The following is an 18,590-nucleotide window of genomic DNA, read 5'->3' on the forward strand; positions in this document are numbered from 1 at the left end:
TTTTGGGAGATTTTCAAAGCTCAAAAGAAAAGACAAAAATTCCTCCTCACGCTTGCTCATAAGCTGTGTGTCTGCCTGCTGCCCTCTCTCACTCTGCGTCTGTGTGCGTGCGTGTCTGTGTTGACGGACTGCCCAAGTCAAATGCTCTGCCTTCCTTTATTTCACCAGTGGATACTTTCAAGGGAAAAGAGGTCGCATTTCAACCCAAACTTCTGGGAAGGAAAAAAATAATCTTCAGCAAATTCTTCAAAGTCACAATTGCCAGCTCTGCCAATCAAGTCGCCACAATCGGGGTGACGTCGGTCGGAAGAGAAGAGACTGAGCTGCACTTCAACCACAGCGAGTACCACACCGCTAAGGTAGGACTCACTGACTCTGACGGGAGCAGGGGTGAATTTAGCGCCTTCGCACCAGTGAGCGGCCGGAAGGCGAGCCATGGCTGTGTATTGGCAAGGCCTCTGTCTGTCTGTCTGTCCCTAGTGTGCCTGGATGGGTCGGGGGTTGCGTGGGTGTCGCCAGAGGTAATGACAAGGCCTTTATGGATTTGTCACAAGCCAGGTTTAAGGCTGAGGAGGAGAGGCAGCAAGCAGCTGGATGGCTGGCTGGCTGGTGGAGGGGAAAGGCAAGGCCAGGTGAGCAACTTTTCTAAATTGCTCTGAGAAGCCTCTCACGTGTTTGCAAGAAGTCTTCAGGTATTCATTGGAAAGCTAGGCTAAGGAAAGGAGAGGGGAAGAAATGCAATCCGTGGGCAGGCTACGGTGGCCAGTGGAGATGTGGTTCTGTTGCAAAATTTACTTTGTGTTGAGAGATGAAGCTTTCACAGAGGATCTAGTGGGAGGGAGGAACTGAAGGGAATCCACATTAGTCAGGGAATGGTGTTAGGTAAACTGTTGGGACTGAAGGCAATCCCCAGGGCCTGAAGGTCTGCATCCCAGAGTACTCAAGGATGTTGGTCTAGAAATTGTGGATGCATTGGTGATCATTTTCCAATGTTCTCTCGACTCTGGATCAGTTCCTGTGGACTGGAGGGTAGCTAATGTAGCCTCACTTTTTGAGAAAGGAGGAAGGGAGAGAAAAACGGGGAATTATAGCCTTACATCCGGAGTGCGGAAGATGCTTTATTAAAGATTTATTAGCAGCGACAGGATCAGTCAAAGTCAGCATGGATTTATGATGGGGAAATGTTGTGTATGAGAATATGATTAGCATATTGGAATGTCTTGCGCAATTGTACGCATGCGCAGAGAGACTCAAGATGGCGATTTCAATACAAGAAGCTTGTTAAGTACCTGTGTGTTCCGAGTCTTATTTAAGTCAGTTTCCTGCTCCAATACATAACAATTTGGAGACGAGGATGTCGATTCCGTTAGCAGGAACAGAATTGCGATCGTTTTGAGGCTTTTCTCAAGATCGAACAGAAAGTTAAAGACAAGTATGTATTTGGCGCGCAAAAAGTTGGAACGGAACGCACGATGGCCAGGCAACAAGCAGTGCTGTAGCGGGGCAGCGCAGCTAGAAGCTAGAAACTAGAAGCCCAGCAAGCAGAACAACGGCGGTAGTTGCTTAACTTAAACGCTTTCCAGTGCCGTGCTGACCACGGCCAAGTCCAGTAATCGCCACCGACATCGAGTGAGTGTCCAGTGCCGTGCAGCCCACGGCCGAACCGCCACCAATGACGAGAAGCCGAGTCTCCGAGAGCCGGTGATAACGGGGTGACACATCGGTAAGCGGTGCAACCGGTGAAGCCTGCAAAGCCAGCCCGTGAGGACAGCCCGAGAAGTCCTGATGCACCGGAGTCCAGAGACAGTCAAGTCGGACCGGTGAATTAATCGTAGCAAAAGCTGGACTTTACGAATGTATTGTTCATTGATAACAATAATTAAGAGGATATACGTGTGCATTGCATGTATATGGCTTGAAATATATTGGTATATTATTATATTAGTGCATTATTAATATTAGTATGTTGGTATAAATCGATTATTATATTAGTATATTATTATATTGGTATATTAGTATAAATCGATTAGTATAAGAGGTTTATTAGTAGTGAATTTACTGGATAACTGCTCAGTGAATTTTTTTAAAGGAATTAAGTCCATTGCAGAGAACATTGTGTAAGAGGACCTGAATGTTGTGTGCCTGAGTAGCAACAGTGTAACCATGGCTAATCTAATAGTGGGGAATGTGCCCCAGTTGGAATCTGGTTATACATTTGAGGAATGGACCAAAGTCTTAGAGGCTTGGTTCACTTCAAATGATATCACTACAGAAGAGAAGCAAAGAGCATTGTTCCTTACCGATTTAGGAAGCAAGGGTTATCACACCCTAAGGGCATTGCTGCAGCCAGCTAAGCCGGCTAGTAAAACGAACAAGGAATGTAAGGAGGCTTTACATGCTCACTTCTTGCCAAGACCAACAGAAATAGTGCAAAGATATCGATTTTATACATGCACACAAGCAAATGAAACAATCCCTCAGTTCCTAGCAAAGCTTCGACAGTTAAGTGATGGGTGTAATTTTAAGGAACTGGAGAATATGCTAAGGGATAGGTTGGTGGTAGGATGTACAGGTGTTAACATCCAGCGGAAACTGTTGGGTACACCGAAATTAACCTTTGAGAACGCAGTCAATATGGCGACAGTGATGGAGGTTGCTAATCTAGTCGTAGAGCAAATCAAGAAGATCGGAAGGTCTCAAGATGATTTTACCTCCGTCCATCAGCTTCAAAGGAAGGAGAGTGGACAAAAAAAGACAAGGAGCTTGTGAGAGAAGGGTTAATAGGGATGGTTGATTTATACTAAAACTCTGAAAATTATAACTTAGAAAGAAATAAGGTGTCAGCAGAAGCCAGACTGCTGGTCGAAGAAAGTAACAATATACAGGACAGAGGGAACTTCTAGATAAAGAAGTAACAGATAAAAACTCCAGCAGAAGCCTTTGACGTCAGGAGATGTTCCGAGACGTTTCTGGACGTTCTCGTGGGAATGTGGGCTTTATGTTATGATTGGACGAAGCTCGATGGGGAGACATGAGGTGGTGACCATAGTGAAGAAAGGTATAAAAAGATAGATACAACCTCCATTTTTGTGTGTCTCTAGAGGATGATAGAGGAGGGACACCCTTTTCTGCGCAGAAATGTAATAAAGGAAAACTTGTTTCTTTGATTTTGTCTCTGAAGAGTTTGTGATTGATTTTGAATCTCACAGATGGGGGCTCGGTTCCGGGATCAATTACTCCAGCCAGCTGACGGGAGTAGACGGACGAAGGGAAGGTGCACCCTGCTGAATTCAGCAGTCTCAGACTCCTTGCTTGCCGCCAGCTGTTTGAGCAGTAGTATCCAGGACCACACAGAGAGACACGAGAAACAAGTGATAGTGTGGGAGTGGTTGGAAATCGCGAAAAATCAATTGAGCAATTCCAGTGCATGGAACCCAGGTAGGAAAATGACTATTAAGTACTTCCTGGGCGATTGAGAATGATGAACACGGTATTAAGAATATAAGACCTTGTACAGGCAAGGCAGGTATGATGAACACGGTATTAAGAATATAAGACCTTGTACAGGCAAGGCAGGTATGATGAACACGGTATTAAGAATATAAGACCTTGTACAGGCAAGGCAGGTATGATGAACACGGTATTAAGAATATAAGACCTTGTACAGGCAAGGCAGGTATGATGAACACGGTATTAAGAATATAAGACCTTGTGGTTAACGCCCTGAAAGATTCAGGGGTCTATACGGGCAAGGCAGGGATGATAAACACAGTGTTAAGAAAAAGGGAGGGAAAAGGCTGTGGGCCAAATCCCCGCATTCTGCCCAATTGGGGCAAATGCTGGACCCTGGAGGGCAGGAAATACCCAGGGGTTGGTGAAGCCAACAATGATAAGGTATAGTCAGTTGGGGAAAATGCAGAGCTGCATATGGGCAGGAGATGTCCATGGAAAATGCAGAGCCGGAGGGGGCCAAAATACCCAAGGGAAAGAGAAGACAGGGGCCGGGGTGGACGAAAATCACCCGGCCAACAAGACGGGGAGTCAAAGGGCAGAAGGGGAAGATAAGAAGTTGGTAGAAATTAGACCCGAGGGAGGTACCTAGTAGAGGACCCTGAGGGGGAAGGGAGTTTGCCTCCTTGAAGATTCATTAGGTCTGACGAGAACAGTTAGATCGATTCCTGAGAGACAGAAAAATTCCTGAGACAGGATGATAAGGGAGTTACTCCCGAAAGTAGCAGATAAGAAGACGGCAGAGGCCGCGAAAGAGGGATGTGATAGAAGACGGCAAAGGCCGGGAACAACAGTGCAGGCTGGGAGAAAATATAAATTGAATTATCTATTTGAAGTAAGAATGAAACAAAGTGATTTGTTTGAAAACCGGTTTGGAACAAATGGTTAAAATGAGCAAGTTGTAAAATTGAACACAGACGCCCCGTGGCGGAGGTGGGAATTCCCACTGTGTTTGGGCCGTGGGGGATTGCGAACAAGCTGCAAAAATTAACTCTTTGTGTCCTGGTAACCTGAAAAAGAGAAGTTGTAAAAATCGTTTCTTGATGTTCTTTTAGATTTCTTGTCAGTAAAGTTAACTGGAAATAAGTTAATTGATGAAACATGACCAGCTTTTATGTTGTTTTATGGTAGACATAAAAGTTGAGAAACACAGACAGAGAGAGAGAGAGTGAGAAACAGACACAGAAACACAGAGAGAGCCAGATACAGAGAGAGAGAGAGAGAGATACAGACACAGAGACAGCCAGACAGAGAGAGAGAGATTTTATTTATTTAGCGAATGCAAAATCCTTTAGCCAAGCAGTTGCCTCTTGATCTGCTGTATGAAGGGTGACAAGTCCTCCTTTGAGTCTTTGTTGAAGGCATGCTTCAATGATGTGTTGTAAGGGAGTGCCACAAGCACACCGTGGGGTTGGGCTGCTGCCCCATTTGTGAAGGCTGGCCAAGCAGGGGCCATGTCGTCCTGAATCTATTCAGCGTTGAGAAAGAGAGAGAGAGAGAGAGAGAGAGAGAGAGAGACACACAGACACAGACAGACAGAGAGAGAGACAGACAGAGAAACAGAAGAGGCGACAGGTTATCCCTTGGAACACCCATGAACTGAGAGGGCTAAAATTAAAATAAAAAAATAAATTTAAAAAAATGGATTAGGGCTTTGGAGGAGGAGAACGTGGGACGATTGTTGGCCATGGAAGATTTGAAGGCACCATTGGTGAAGTGGTGGGAACCACTATGTAAATTGTTACAATGACCGGCAATAGACTACAAACATGGCCGCCGTTCACAAACTTACCGGCAACAGCGCCACCGTTAGGTCAGCTGCTGTTACTGCAGCCTGACTACCGGCTACAGCGCCATCTTCTGGTTGGATGCCGTCATGAACGAGGGTTTGCAGGCCCCTCAGCAAATGTTACCCACTTAAGGTGAACCCCAAGGAACAAATGGGAATGAAAAGGTGGAGAGTTGAAAATGAACAAGAAATAGAAGGCAACCAGTTGATGAACATTATATTATGAACTATTGTGGTGGAAGCGATTCTTCTTAAAGTCAAGCAGAATCAGTAAACAGTTGGTCTCTGCGGTCAATGTCAATGAACAAAGCCCCTGGTTGAAAAGACTGAAATAAGTGATGAACTGACACAAGTGAGTCCTATGACGGAACCAAGCGGGGCCAGAGAATTACATGCCAATAATAGATGTCTTGGGGAACTTTTCCTCGAAAAGTCCTATCAGGAGTGAAATTAATCTGGAGATGATAAGCCCTAACAGGACTGGGGTCCCCAAGAGAGAGGAAGGGATTTAAGGAAGGATGTCAAGAAAGGCTAGGATGAGGAAGGTTTTTTAAATTAGATGGGAAAGGCAGAGTTGAAAGTTGAGGAGGAACTTCTTTACTCAGAGAGTGGTAGCTGTGTGGTATGAGCTTCCAGTGAAGGTGGTGGAGGCAGGTTCGATTTTATCATTTAAAAATAAATTGGATAGTTATATGGACGGAAAAGGAATGGAGGGTTATGGTCTCAGCGCAGGTATATGGGACTAGGGGAGAATACGTGTTCGGTACGGACTAGAAGGATCGAGATGGCCTGTTTCCGTGCTGTAATGGTTATATGGTTATACCCTTAGAAAGTATTTGCTGATGTGGACAATTTGTTGGTTTGTTCCACAAGTAAAGAGAGAGAGAGAGAGAAACACTTCAGAATATAAGACAGCAGATGATGACCTTGGGAAAGGCAGGATATAGTTAAGACTAGGTCGGAAAATATGTTGAAATTGTATGGTGAAACGGAAAAAGTACATGTCAAAGAAGTTAAATTAAAATGCAGACAAAGCAGCTGAAGCAGCATCTTGAAGAGATGTCCAGGGTAAGTCTGAATCAATTTAGGTATAAACACTACAGTGTCGTTTATGATGAATAAGGTAATTAAGAGGTTTGGTAAACCTACAGAAATCAGCTTTGACAACGGATTGTTTTCATTTGATGAAAAGAATAAATGGAACATTTGTGTAATGCTCTTCCATTGGCACTGAAGAAATGTTGCATGCAAACTAACCAGCCGTGGGTGGCACAATAGAGAAGTCCCTGCAGGGGACCGAGTTTGGAACAGTTACAGATCGAATAATAAAAAAAAGTATATGAAACAGTTAATAATGATATACAAGTCTATTTATGAACAGGTAAAGTAAAAGCTGTCGGAGATGGACCAGGAGGAAGGACCCTTTAAACCTGAAGACAAGGTGTATGTATGAGTTTTCTAAATCACCGACCGATGTTCGTTTAGAAGGTTGAGATACCTAGTACCATTTCAATAATTACATGAGGGCTGTCCTGCAGGTATGAATAGATAATAGCCCTGAGGTAAGTGAACAAGAGGACAAAGAAGAGTAGAGTTTTAACAAGAACGTTGTTTGACATCAGTGGTGGGAAATAATGGAAAGGATAGTAAAGGCAATATTATAGGGATTTGGATAAATAGGGTAGGATTAGGAAGAATTAGCATGGATTTGTGATTGTGATATTTGACTAATCTTGATTTTTTTACCTTAAAAAAAGAGGTTATTAGGGAAATTGATGAGGTTAAAGTGGTGAACTTCAGTAAGGCCTTTGACAAGGTTCAATAAGGAAATAAGGTTGGTTAAGAAGAGGTTAGTAAGGAATAGCAAGATGGATTAAAAAGTGGCTGTATGGGAAATGAGGGAGAGTAATGGTGGATGGATGTTTGTCAGGTTGGAGGTCAATGACTAGAGGGGTACCTCGGGGATGTGTGATGGGTCCACTGTTGTTTGTCATGTGAATCAATAAAATGGATGTTGGTGTGGTAAAATAGATTAAGAAGTATGTAGATGATACTAAGATAGGTGGTGTTGTGAATAATGAAGTAGATTTTAAAAGTGTACAGAGAGATTTAGGTCATTTGGAAGAGTGGGTTGAAACATGACAGGTGGATTTAATGTTGATAAGTGTGATAAATCTTGGCAGGACATTTTAAATTATAAGTACATGGTAAAAGATTGTGAATTGAGGAATGAAGTTGAAATCAGAGCATTGTTTATAGAAGTTGGGTTGTAATGTTAAATTGTACAAGGTATTGGTGAGGTCAATTGTGGAGTATGGTGTATAATTTTGGTAGGCATAATTATAAGAGAAAGGTTGAACGAGTTAGATATTTGGGGAAAGAGAGAAGGAATACCCACCATAGAGGGTAGTGATGTTTTCTTAAGGAACTATTTACTGGCAGTATCTCGTTCTATTACAGAATTAAAAACCAAGGGGCTGCTGGCACAGAGTCCCGATCTCGACTTGCCACTCCATTCTGTGAAAGCAGAGAACTGGGATCTTGTAAAATCATGGAAGGAAGAAAAGCTGTAACCTAGGTGGACTGGACCCTACCTTGTGTTATTAATCACCGAGACAGCAGTACGAACAAAAAGAAAAAGGGTGGACACACGCAAGCCGATTTAAGGGTCCTGTGGAGGCCCCACCGGACAATATCAGCCCATGGACTGTGCGTGAAGGGAAGGAACCATTGACTTTGTGTCTATTTGGATGTTGTATCATTTTCTGCGCACGGGGTCTGGCTCAGCGATTTATAGAGACAGCCCTGACAAAGAACAGCACCGTCATGATGGCCTTCAGAACACAGTATGACTAGCGAGAGGAGGATAGGGAGGCGAAGAATCTGCTGCTAGCACTAGAAAAGGAAGATATAGTATAAATCAAGAGTTGCGTAGCAAAAAGAAAAATGGTGGATTGTGAGAGAAGGGTTAATAGGGATGGTTGATTTATACTAAAACTCTGAAAATTATAACTTAGAAAGAAATAAGGTGTCAGCAGAAGCCAGACTGCTGGTCGAAGAAAGTAACAATATACAGGAAAGAGGGAACTTCTAGATAAAGAAGTAACAGATAAAAACTCCAGCAGAAGCCTTTGACGTCAGGAGATGTTCCGAGACGTTTCTGGACGTTCTCGTGGGAATGTGGGCTTTATGTTATGATTGGACGAAGCTCGATGGGGAGACATGAGGTGGTGACCATAGTGAAGAAAGGTATAAAAAGATAGATACAACCTCCATTTTTGTGTGTCTCTAGAGGATGATAGAGGAGGGACACCCTTTTCTGCGCAGAAATGTAATAAAGGAAAACTTGTTTCTTTGATTTTGTCTCTGAAGAGTTTGTGATTGATTTTGAATCTCACAAGCTCACCAAGGGCATCCAGAGACAAGGTTCAATACTCCAAGAAGTGCTAGACATGTGGCGGCAGCCATGAGCCAGCGACGTGTAAATTTAGAGATGGGAGGTGCTTCAGGTGCTCGGGAACGGGTCACACCAAAAGCCAGTGTGATGCTGTTAGAGCTTACCAGCAGAGGAAGGGACGATTCCAGAAAAAAGCAAACCACTTGGAGGAGGCTGCTGGAAATTCATCAACCATGAGCCACTTGGAAGATGAATCGATCAACAAGTTGACGAACTCTGACCCGTATACAGCCACTTTGATAGTGAACGGCAGGGAGGTACAACTAGAAGTTGACACTGGAAATCCATGGACTATCGTACCAGAAGAAGTCTCCAGAAAACTCGGTCAGGACCCCAGACTAGATCCCTGTAGCCTCAAGCTGAAATCCTACACAGGCGAGAAGATTGACATTTACGGACAAGCAGCGGTACAGGCACAGTTGGAACCTCACAGGAAGCCAGAAACGCTGACCCTAGTAAAGAAAGGTGCAAGCCTATTGGGAAGACTGGTTGAGGAAGTGCCCTAGATTGCTGTCAAATCTAGCCAGCCAAAACACACCGGGTTTAAGTCTAAATCCACTGAATAGTATTCACAGTTTACAAGATGCCATGAACACAGTCCTCCTGCACCTATTGTCTATTGATAGTGTGAGTGTGCGGGGATCGCTGGTTGGTGCGGACTAAGGGCCTGTTTCAGCACTGCATCTCTAAGCTAAACTAAAACATGGGTGAAGTCAGCACCAAAACTCAGAATCACAGTTCAAACACCAGTGTCAAACTGGTGTCAAACCTGACATCAAACTGTCAAATATTGGCACATGCCAGATTTTGGTTAACAGTTACTACATCGCAAAGCATATTTTTGTAAAGGATAGATAAATATTTGAGGCAAAGAAAATTAAAGCTTACAGGAAAAGGCCAAGGTTATAGGATTGTTCCAGCAAATAATCAATGATCCTTTATGCACTTCCATACCTGCACCTCAAACGTCTGGATGGAATCCCCTTCCTCGTTATACGTGTATTTTCCCGAAAGGACCCCTTCGGCTTGATTTTCATCATCCAAGCCCTGTGAACAAGTAGAAATTAGCAAGCTTTGCACACAGAAAATTACTCTCCAGTCACCCCAACAATTATACAAGCTGGTGAAAGTAGGACTTTCACCCTTGCCTGGAAGAAAGCTTGGTTGAATATATAAAGTCATTTCATTTCAAACATAACTAGTAGTTCCCTAAAAGTCAATTGGAAAAATGTCATCACCTCATTTAGCACATGAAGTGAATCTGTACACAATCAAACAGAATGAAACGGTGGTAGAATCAGTGTGTCCCACCACAGGGGCCTCATCAGGCACCTCTATACCCCACAGAACTAAAGTGGAAGCAAGTCATCCTCAATCCTGAGAGAATACCAGTGAAGAATTGTTCACTCCCACTCAGGAAAGCACTTGCCATAAAAATTGTCCCTAGTATGTGTAGGGTGTGTTAACTTTAATCTCATCTATTGGTTGTAAAGTTGCTTAATCACTGTATGAAGCTTTTGTGGTTAACAGTGTTGAGGATTGTGCAATAAAGTGACAAAACTCAGTGAAGACAGTGAAAACCCAGAATCACAGTTCAAATACCAGTATGAGCAACTTGTGTAGCATGGAAGATTGAAGATTATATTAGTGGGCCTTCTATTTGAGGGATTATTGTTCTGGACTGTGAAATGGAATTTGCTCATTTTTAACAAAACTTGTTAATCCTATTGACGTGGATTGTGAGACCACTCGGGACCCTGAACATGGAATCCAATGTCCAAGAAAGCCTTGCCATGTTCAGCAGCATGCTCCAGACAAACACCAAGGTTACCAAACACACACTCATATTCTATAGGTTTCACTCACATAAACAGAGAAGTCTTGAGGGGCACTGCTAATTGATCTACCCAGAGAAATTGATCTGGGAATGTGCTCTAGGGTAAAGGCTGTAGGCCAGATCCATTCAGCAAGCTCGATGACAATAAAGCCTTGGGAGCCTTTAAATGGCCAACAGTTCCCAGGATGAACCTACGGCTGCAAGAGAGAACAAGAACAAAAAAATTAGGAAAGAATCTCAGTTTCATTTAGATATTCAGCGCGGAAACAGGAAATATTAACACTGGTGGCCGATTAGGAAAAGGGGAGATGCAACGAGACCTGGGTGTCATGGTACACCAGTCATTGAAAGTAGGAATGCAGGTGCAGCAGGCAGTGAAGAAAGCAAATGGTATGTTAGCATTCATAGCAAAAGAATTTGAGTATAAGAGCAGGGAGGTTCTACTGCAGTTGTACAGGGTCTTGGTGAGACCACACCTGGAGTATTGCGTACAGTTTTGGTCTCCTAATCTGAGGAAAGACATTCTTGCCATAGAGGGAGTACAGAGAAGGTTCACGAGACTGATTCCTGGGATGGCAGGACTTTCATATAAGGAAAGACTGGATAGACTCGGTTTGTACACGTTGGAATTCAGAAGACTGAGGGGGGATCTTATAGAAACTTACAAAATTCTTAAGGGGTTGGACAGGCTAGATGCAGGAAGATTATTCCCGATGTTGGGGAAGTCCAGAACTAGGGGTCACAGTTTAAGGATAAGAGGGAAGACTTTTAGGACCGAGATGAGGAAATCATTTTTTACACAGAGAGTGGTGAATCTGTGGAATTCTCTGCCACAGAAGGTAGTTGAGGCCAGTTCATTGGCTATATTTAAGAGGGAGTTAGATGTGGCCCTTGTGGCTAAAGGAATCAGGGGGTATGGAGAGAAGGCAGGGATGGGATACTGAGTTGGATGATCAGCCATGATCAGGCTCGAAGGGCCGAATGGCCTACTCCTGCACCTATTTTCTATGTTTATCCTACACACACTCGGGACAATTTTGTTTTACATTTACCAAGCCAATTAACCTACAAACCTGTCCGTCTTTGGAGAGTTGGAGGAAAAAACTCACGGGGAGAACATACAAACTCCGTACAGGCAGCACCCAGGGTTGGGATCGAACCGGGGTCTCTGGCGCTGTAAGGCAACAACTCTACTACTGTGCTGCCCACAATTATCCCCTTTGCTTTCAACAGAACACTGATTCTTCCGAAAGGGACAGGAGATGGATTTTTGGACCCGATCCACGTGAGGATACGAGGATACTTACACAGTAATGAAAGACATAGAGTGGATGTGGAAATGATGTTACCACTGGTAGGAGGAGTCTAGGACCAGAGGTTATAGTCTCAGAATTAAAGGTGCGCTTTTAAAAAGGAGGAGGAACTTCATTGTCACAGAGGGTTGTGGAGGCCAAGTCAGTGGATATTTTTAAGGCAGAGATGGACAAATTCTTGATTAGAACAGGTGTCAAGGGCTATTTTGGTAACAGGGATGGGTTGTTGGGATGGGGGTTACTATGGCAGGAATCTGCAGTATCGACCCCTCAATGTTTTCTGCCAATTTACCTCAACCCTGCACAATGTGAAAAGGCGATACAATTTTCCAGCAGAGCCCATTGTGCTTTTGGTTCATGGTGTGTCAATTATGAAGTTAATGCAGAAAAAAGGATTTACTGAGACATTTTTAACACACTGCCCCCAAGACAGATACTCTCACACCATTTACAAAGTACAGGGTATCAGGACAAGTACCTGAACCAGCAGGACCTCTGTCTCGAGCAGTGTGATCAAATGCAACCCAAAATATGCTTTCTCCGATTTCCTCTAAATCTTTCTTTGCTTTAAAATCTCAACCCTCTGGACTCAGGCACCTCTGTAAGCTACAGGCAAATGCTGGCAAATGGGATTAGTTGATGGTTGACGTGGACGTGTTGGGCACAAAGGGCCTGTTTCTGTGCTATATGACTAGGTATGTTGCAAAGCCTACCTGAAGCGTCGCTGAAAATCTGTCGCTGCGGGTGTGCGCGATTTTGGCGCCGTTTAGAGGGGGGCGGGTTTAAAACGCGATTTTCTCTAGGCTGTTCAAATCGAAGATGTTCAGCCTAGTTAATTATTAACGAAAAATCGCTGGAAGACCCCGTCGCAAAAGCTATTATTAGTTTTAAAGGCCTCGTATAATAGTTATAGTAGTTTAAAAATCAATCTCTAAACCCGCGGCCACCAGCAACCGCAGGGTCTCATAAAGCAAACCACAGAAGGTAAGTTATATATTTTTACATTAAATAGGGCTTCTAAAGATCCCTTTATACCAAGTTTAATATTACGAGTAGCTCATTTTGGCCCCATTATATCCCGCAGTATTTTTCTCGGCATTTGGGGCACAAATCTACCGCAATGTGAACGTTCTAAACCAGCGCGTTCCACAGGGACCCACTGGAAAGCTGATTTAAATGGGCATTTATTTACAGCAATTGAACACTAAATTCCTTCCATTTGGCCTATAAATTAATGTAAATGAGATTTAAAAATCATGTTTTATTGTGAATTATTTGTGAATATTATTTGGACATTTAGGCTATTTAAAAATGTTAATCATTTATTAAGAAATGGATAGATGTTTAGATCTAGTAATTGAAGTCTGAAATTAGCTACAATTAGGTAACTAACTAATTATATGCTTTAATTTCAGGTCATCCAAGTAAGATTATTTTATATTTGTTTCAGAATGCTTCAATCTATGATAACTGAAAATTTCATTCAGTTCTCTTAATTTTTAAGAAAGTTATGGGCTTTTGACTGTTCACGATCACAGCTTTTTTGTTATGTCCATAGAAAATCAATAGGGAACAAGATGCTCATTTCCCAGTATGAAAATGGCTATAACTTTTTTAATACTTGAGATATGAAAGTGAATTAGGTGTCAAATTAAACTTATTTTTATGCTTTATCTGATGGGATAAATTGCAGACTTGATTTTTAAAATCTCAAAATTTTGTAACATTGCTAATATGACTCCATAAGTGGATATAAAAAATCTGAACTCAATTGAAGTTTTGACAAACACACTGGCAATCTACATCCAGGTGAGAGGAATGGGGACCATAAAGCGTCGTAGTTTGGTTAAAGCAGATGGAAGGAGCCCACATTTCCTTAAGGAAGGATATTTTTGCTATGGAGGGAACAAAGCAAAAGTGCAGCAGATTAACTGTAGGAATAGCAGGGCTGACGTATGAAGAGCAATCTGGTCAATATTCACTGGAGTTTGGAAGGAATGATCATTTTATAGAACTGGACTGGAAGATTCGAGGTAAGATGTTCCTGATGCTGGGGAGTTTCAGGACCAGGATCACCGTGCGAGGATAAGGTGAGGTCATGTAGAACTCAGATGGGGAGAAATCTCTTCATCCAGAGTGGTGAACCAGAGGAATTCTCTATCATGGAATGCAATTGAAATCAGATCGTTGAATATACTCATGAGTTAAATATTGTTCTTGTAGCTAGAGGGACCAAGAGGTATGGGGGGAAAGGTATGGGAAGTCCCCCAACTGGGGACTCAATTTGGATGATCAGCCATGATCATACTGAGGGGTTGAGTGGGCTTGACGGGCCACATTGCCTACTCCTGTTTATAATTTCCATGTTTCTATTCCATATCCCACAACTGTGGTACTGAACAAGCACGCATGGTGGGCCAGTGCATGATTTTTTTCGACATATATATCAATACCTTACATTCTTCTGACAGGGAAGAACTGTTATGCAGACAGAGTATGTTTCACATAAACCTTGATAAAGTAGAAGACACACACTAGTTGTGGTGCCCCCAACAGCAAATCTTGAAGTTGTGGACCTATAGCGTCCCTGTATTTTGCTGCCTCTGGGAAAGTATTCAAAGGTCACTGCTTTCAAGACAGAAGGGAGCAGCAGTACAAGGATTATATACCTGAATGACAGCTCTGGGTGACCGAGATTGGTACCACAGTGGAAAGCCAAACAGACTAAGAAGAGCAGTCTTGGTCTCTAACGTCTCTGAGCAGCGCGTGTGGATCACACTGCCACCTAACAAGAGAAAAAAGAATCATTATCATATCACTGAATTGACAAAGTTAATCATGAATCCTTCAAGAAATATGCAGGTTTGCAGAGAACTGCAGAACTCTGGCAGAGGGATTGGAAAGTTTTTGCTTGAGTGCTGACCACTAAGAAGTACTTTCTAATTTGTCCAAGAACTCAACACATCCAGCACAACTGTAGAAATAATTTAATGTTACAATCACAATTGTAACAATTGTTTAAGTAAACTTGAAAACTAATTTTCATACAATGTCCAACAGGTTGGAGCACAGAATCCAGCTGAAACTTTAAATACAGCTGAATGGCCACCAGGTGGCAATGGTTGGATAAGTACCCTCCCAAATCTCAACCATTTACTTGCTCTCATCATTTTGCCATTCAATACAACTAGAATAAACAAGGATCTATTTTTGCAAAAAAAAAGTACAATGAGAATGATTTCTGTAACATAAAATGGAAACAAAACTTCTACCAGCTGACCAAGGTATAACAATATTGTTATTTGTGGGCAGTTAGCTGGGAACATGTGCAACAAATGACTGCTGTCTGCATAGATTCTTTTTCTCAATAATATAAAACCATATAGCATTACATCTGACCTAGTTTAGAGACTATCCAGAAAGGACAATTTATATTGTAGAACATATATTTCTCATATATTGTAGAACATTTATTTACATCGCATGAACAGGCTCTTTTGTCCCACTGTGTCTGCACCGACCATGATGTCAACCTAACACATCCATCTGACTGGACATGCTCTGCATCCCTCTACTCCCTGTCTGTACATGTATCTGTCCAAATGCCTTTTAAATATTACTATTGTATCTGCTTCCACCACCTCCCCTGACAGCACACCTACAGCTGTGCAAGAAACACTTGCCTCACATATCTCCTTTAAACATCCCCCCCTCCCCCCCCCCCCACACCTTAACTCGCGTATTTGACATTTCCACCTTGGGGAAAAGACTGCCGTTCCATCTATATATCTCTCATTATTTTATATACTTCTATCAGGTCTCGTCTCAGCCTCTGACGCTCCAGCAAAAACATTCCGTTTGTCCAACCTCCCCTTATAGCTAATATTCTATTCTAGCATTCTGCCTAATCCAGGCAGCATCCTGGTGATTCTGCAGATGGCTGAAACCTAAAGTAGATCTTCAGATTTCTACACAATTCCAATTGTCCAATGTTAGCTTGAGAAGAACCAAGCTTCTATCCACCCTTCAATCCATGAGCTTGTCTTCTTTTCTTGCATTTCTACAGTGTTTAAGATTTCATTCGTCTGCCACTAGTTGCATCTTCACCGATCCAGCTGGTGTCGATGTTCATCTCAAATGTCTCCTGGTCTCCAGTCCATCTATTTTGTTCTCACTTTCTCTGCAACTTAAACTTTGCTTCAAGGAATAAAACTGGCTAACCAACAGAAGAGGGGAGCAATTAAATCAGGGCAGCAGTGACGGATCGGTAGACCTCCTGCCTGACAGCACCAGAGACTTGGGTTTGATCCTGACTGGGTGCTGTCTGTACTGAGTTTTTACATTCTCCCTGTGGCTGCATAGGTTTTCTCCGGGTGCTCTACTTTCCTCCCACACTCTAATGATGTACAGGTTTGTAGGTTAATTGTAAGTTGTAAAATTGGCCAGAGGGCAGAATAAGACCCATCTTTTCTTCATACGCATTAAATGACTTGGAGTTCCAGATTTGCAGATGATACTGTGAACAGGAGATATTAATGGAATTGGAGGCAAATACAGAATAGGGTTTGAACAGGCTGGTTACAGCTGTAATTCAAATGCGAAATATTTCTTTTTGAGAGGAGGAATAAGGCAATGTAAACTGGAGGGCACAATTCTAAAAGGAGTTAAGAAACAACAGTGTCTCTGAAATGGGTGACGTTTCGGGTCGAGACCCTTCATCAGACCTTCACGTCCTTCTTACACACGTGGGTAATATATGTGCCTAGTTTACTGAAAAAAGGAAGTTTCGGATGTTGTTTAAAAACTGCTGTACCTTATAAATAACGGCTCAGGGTACAAGAGCAAAGAAGTGATGGGAGAACTTTGTAAAACACAGGCTTGGCCACAGCTGGAGCAATGCATCCAGTCCTGGCTGCCTTGCCCTCAGAAAGGCATGAAGCTTCGGAGAGAGTGCACAAGAGATTAACCAATATGTTTGCAGGGATGATGGAGCAGTGGACAGAATGAAGATAGCCAATGGTGCCCCAGGGCAAGGCCATCCCACCGATGGCTCGGCCTTTAAATGAGTTGTGGCTGGCGCAACATCAAGCAGTTACAAGTTAAATTAACATTCAGCAGTGTGAACCTCAGCAGCTCTGGGGAAACCTGTACTGTGAACATAGATCTGTACTTGCCTATTCAGGACATATTGCCCAGTGTGAAAGAACACCCCATTCCACAGGATCAAGTCAAGCATGACTAAAGTGCCAGCCCACACAACACCCTTTCAGTCTGTTACATTCAGAGTTTTATTTGGTCCGGGCTTTTGTCTGATACTTACCAGCAGATTCCAGTGCATAATCCACCAATCCAACCCTGTCAGCGCTGTACAGTTTCAAGGCTTGCTCCACAATGCTTTTCACTTCCTACCAAAGGAAAAAATAACAATAATCTGGGATAAGAAGGGGGCAGTAGAGTGCAATAGAGTGTAGAGCCCACACACATGCAGAAATCAGACGGTAACGCTCCCTTCAACAGTTCCCACAAAATGATCCCTCTTATCCATTCTCATAATCTGGAATTAGCAAGGTCCAATAAAAGTGAGCAATGGAGAGCCCATGTATACTGCATAGAAGGCAGCAGGATTATGTGATCAGGTCAATAATTATTAAAGTAGATTGACAGGGATAGGAGAGGTTTGGAGGGATATGGGGCAAACGCAGGCAGGTGGGACTAGTGTAGCTGGAACATGTTGGCTGGTGTAGATTTATGCAATGTTCTATTCAGTTTGACATTGCCTTACTATCTGTCCTTCACAGAAAGGTTCGTGTAGAAAACTACCTGTGACCACAAGTGATCAGCATGGAACGAGCTACAGGCACTGGGAGAAGGACTTGATGGATCCCATCAGATGGCTCCCCAAGCAGATCGAGGAACTCGGCAACAGTAGTGTGAGGAGCCCTCCCAGTCAAACGCTGCCTGCTCGGTCAGAAAAGCACCCCACTGCACGCTGCCATTGAGCTGGTTGTGGTGTGGACAACATTCACCTCCTTATGCACTGGGTGTTTGACAGGAAGGTCAGAAGAAGAATGCAAGGCCTCTTGTCATGGTTCACCCTGAGCAGTTGTGCATCAGTGATCTATGAGCTGTTCACAGGGACGCACAACAAGATAAATGTCAACTGCTGCTGGAAGATCATTATCTCAGCGGAAGACTCACGTTGGTCTGCACAAAAATTGATCTTCCTGTCGGTAAAGGTGTCGGATAAAATGTTGGTAAATGAATTGCTGCCGACTGGCACATTCCAAGGTGCGAGTGTATGTGGTGTGAGGGACACACTGAAGCTCAGTGCAGTCACCGCAGAGGCTGTGGGGGAGTGGCCTTGGTCTAAGGTCTGGCCACCACTAGACACTGAGGGACTCTCAGACACTTCATGGGAGCACTGTTAAGGATGTGGTGTTCATTGACACATTGCAAGCGAAAGTGCTGAATTCATGAAACGTAGAGCAAGACATGCCCCAATTTCATTAACTCTACATATTATGAATAAATTACTGTTCTGAACTACAATAATCTGCTCCAGAGTTAGAGCCACTGGATGCTTGCATGCTTGTACCTTCATAATCCCTGCTCTGACAGCTGCCGTGTGTGCCTCCATAGCCAGACCACGATGAAATGAAGCTTCTGCGAGGATCTTCCTCTCCA

The 18,590-nt window shown here is 43.2% G+C and overlaps 1 long non-coding RNA gene across 1 annotated transcript; it reads right to left on the reverse strand.

Moving 5' to 3' along the window:
- Nucleotides 1-10,760: 10,760 nt before the first annotated feature.
- On the reverse strand, nt 10,761-18,545 carry LOC116966991. The gene is made up of 4 exons (XR_004410107.1): nt 18,502-18,545; nt 17,227-17,311; nt 14,576-14,691; nt 10,761-10,790 (listed from the first exon to the last, which is right to left on the reverse strand). It is a non-coding gene; the product is annotated as an uncharacterized LOC116966991 (long non-coding RNA).
- Nucleotides 18,546-18,590: the final 45 nt, after the last annotated feature.

This window comes from Amblyraja radiata, chromosome 38, assembly GCF_010909765.2.
Source record: "Amblyraja radiata isolate CabotCenter1 chromosome 38, sAmbRad1.1.pri, whole genome shotgun sequence".
Classification (NCBI taxonomy): domain Eukaryota; kingdom Metazoa; phylum Chordata; class Chondrichthyes; order Rajiformes; family Rajidae; genus Amblyraja; species Amblyraja radiata.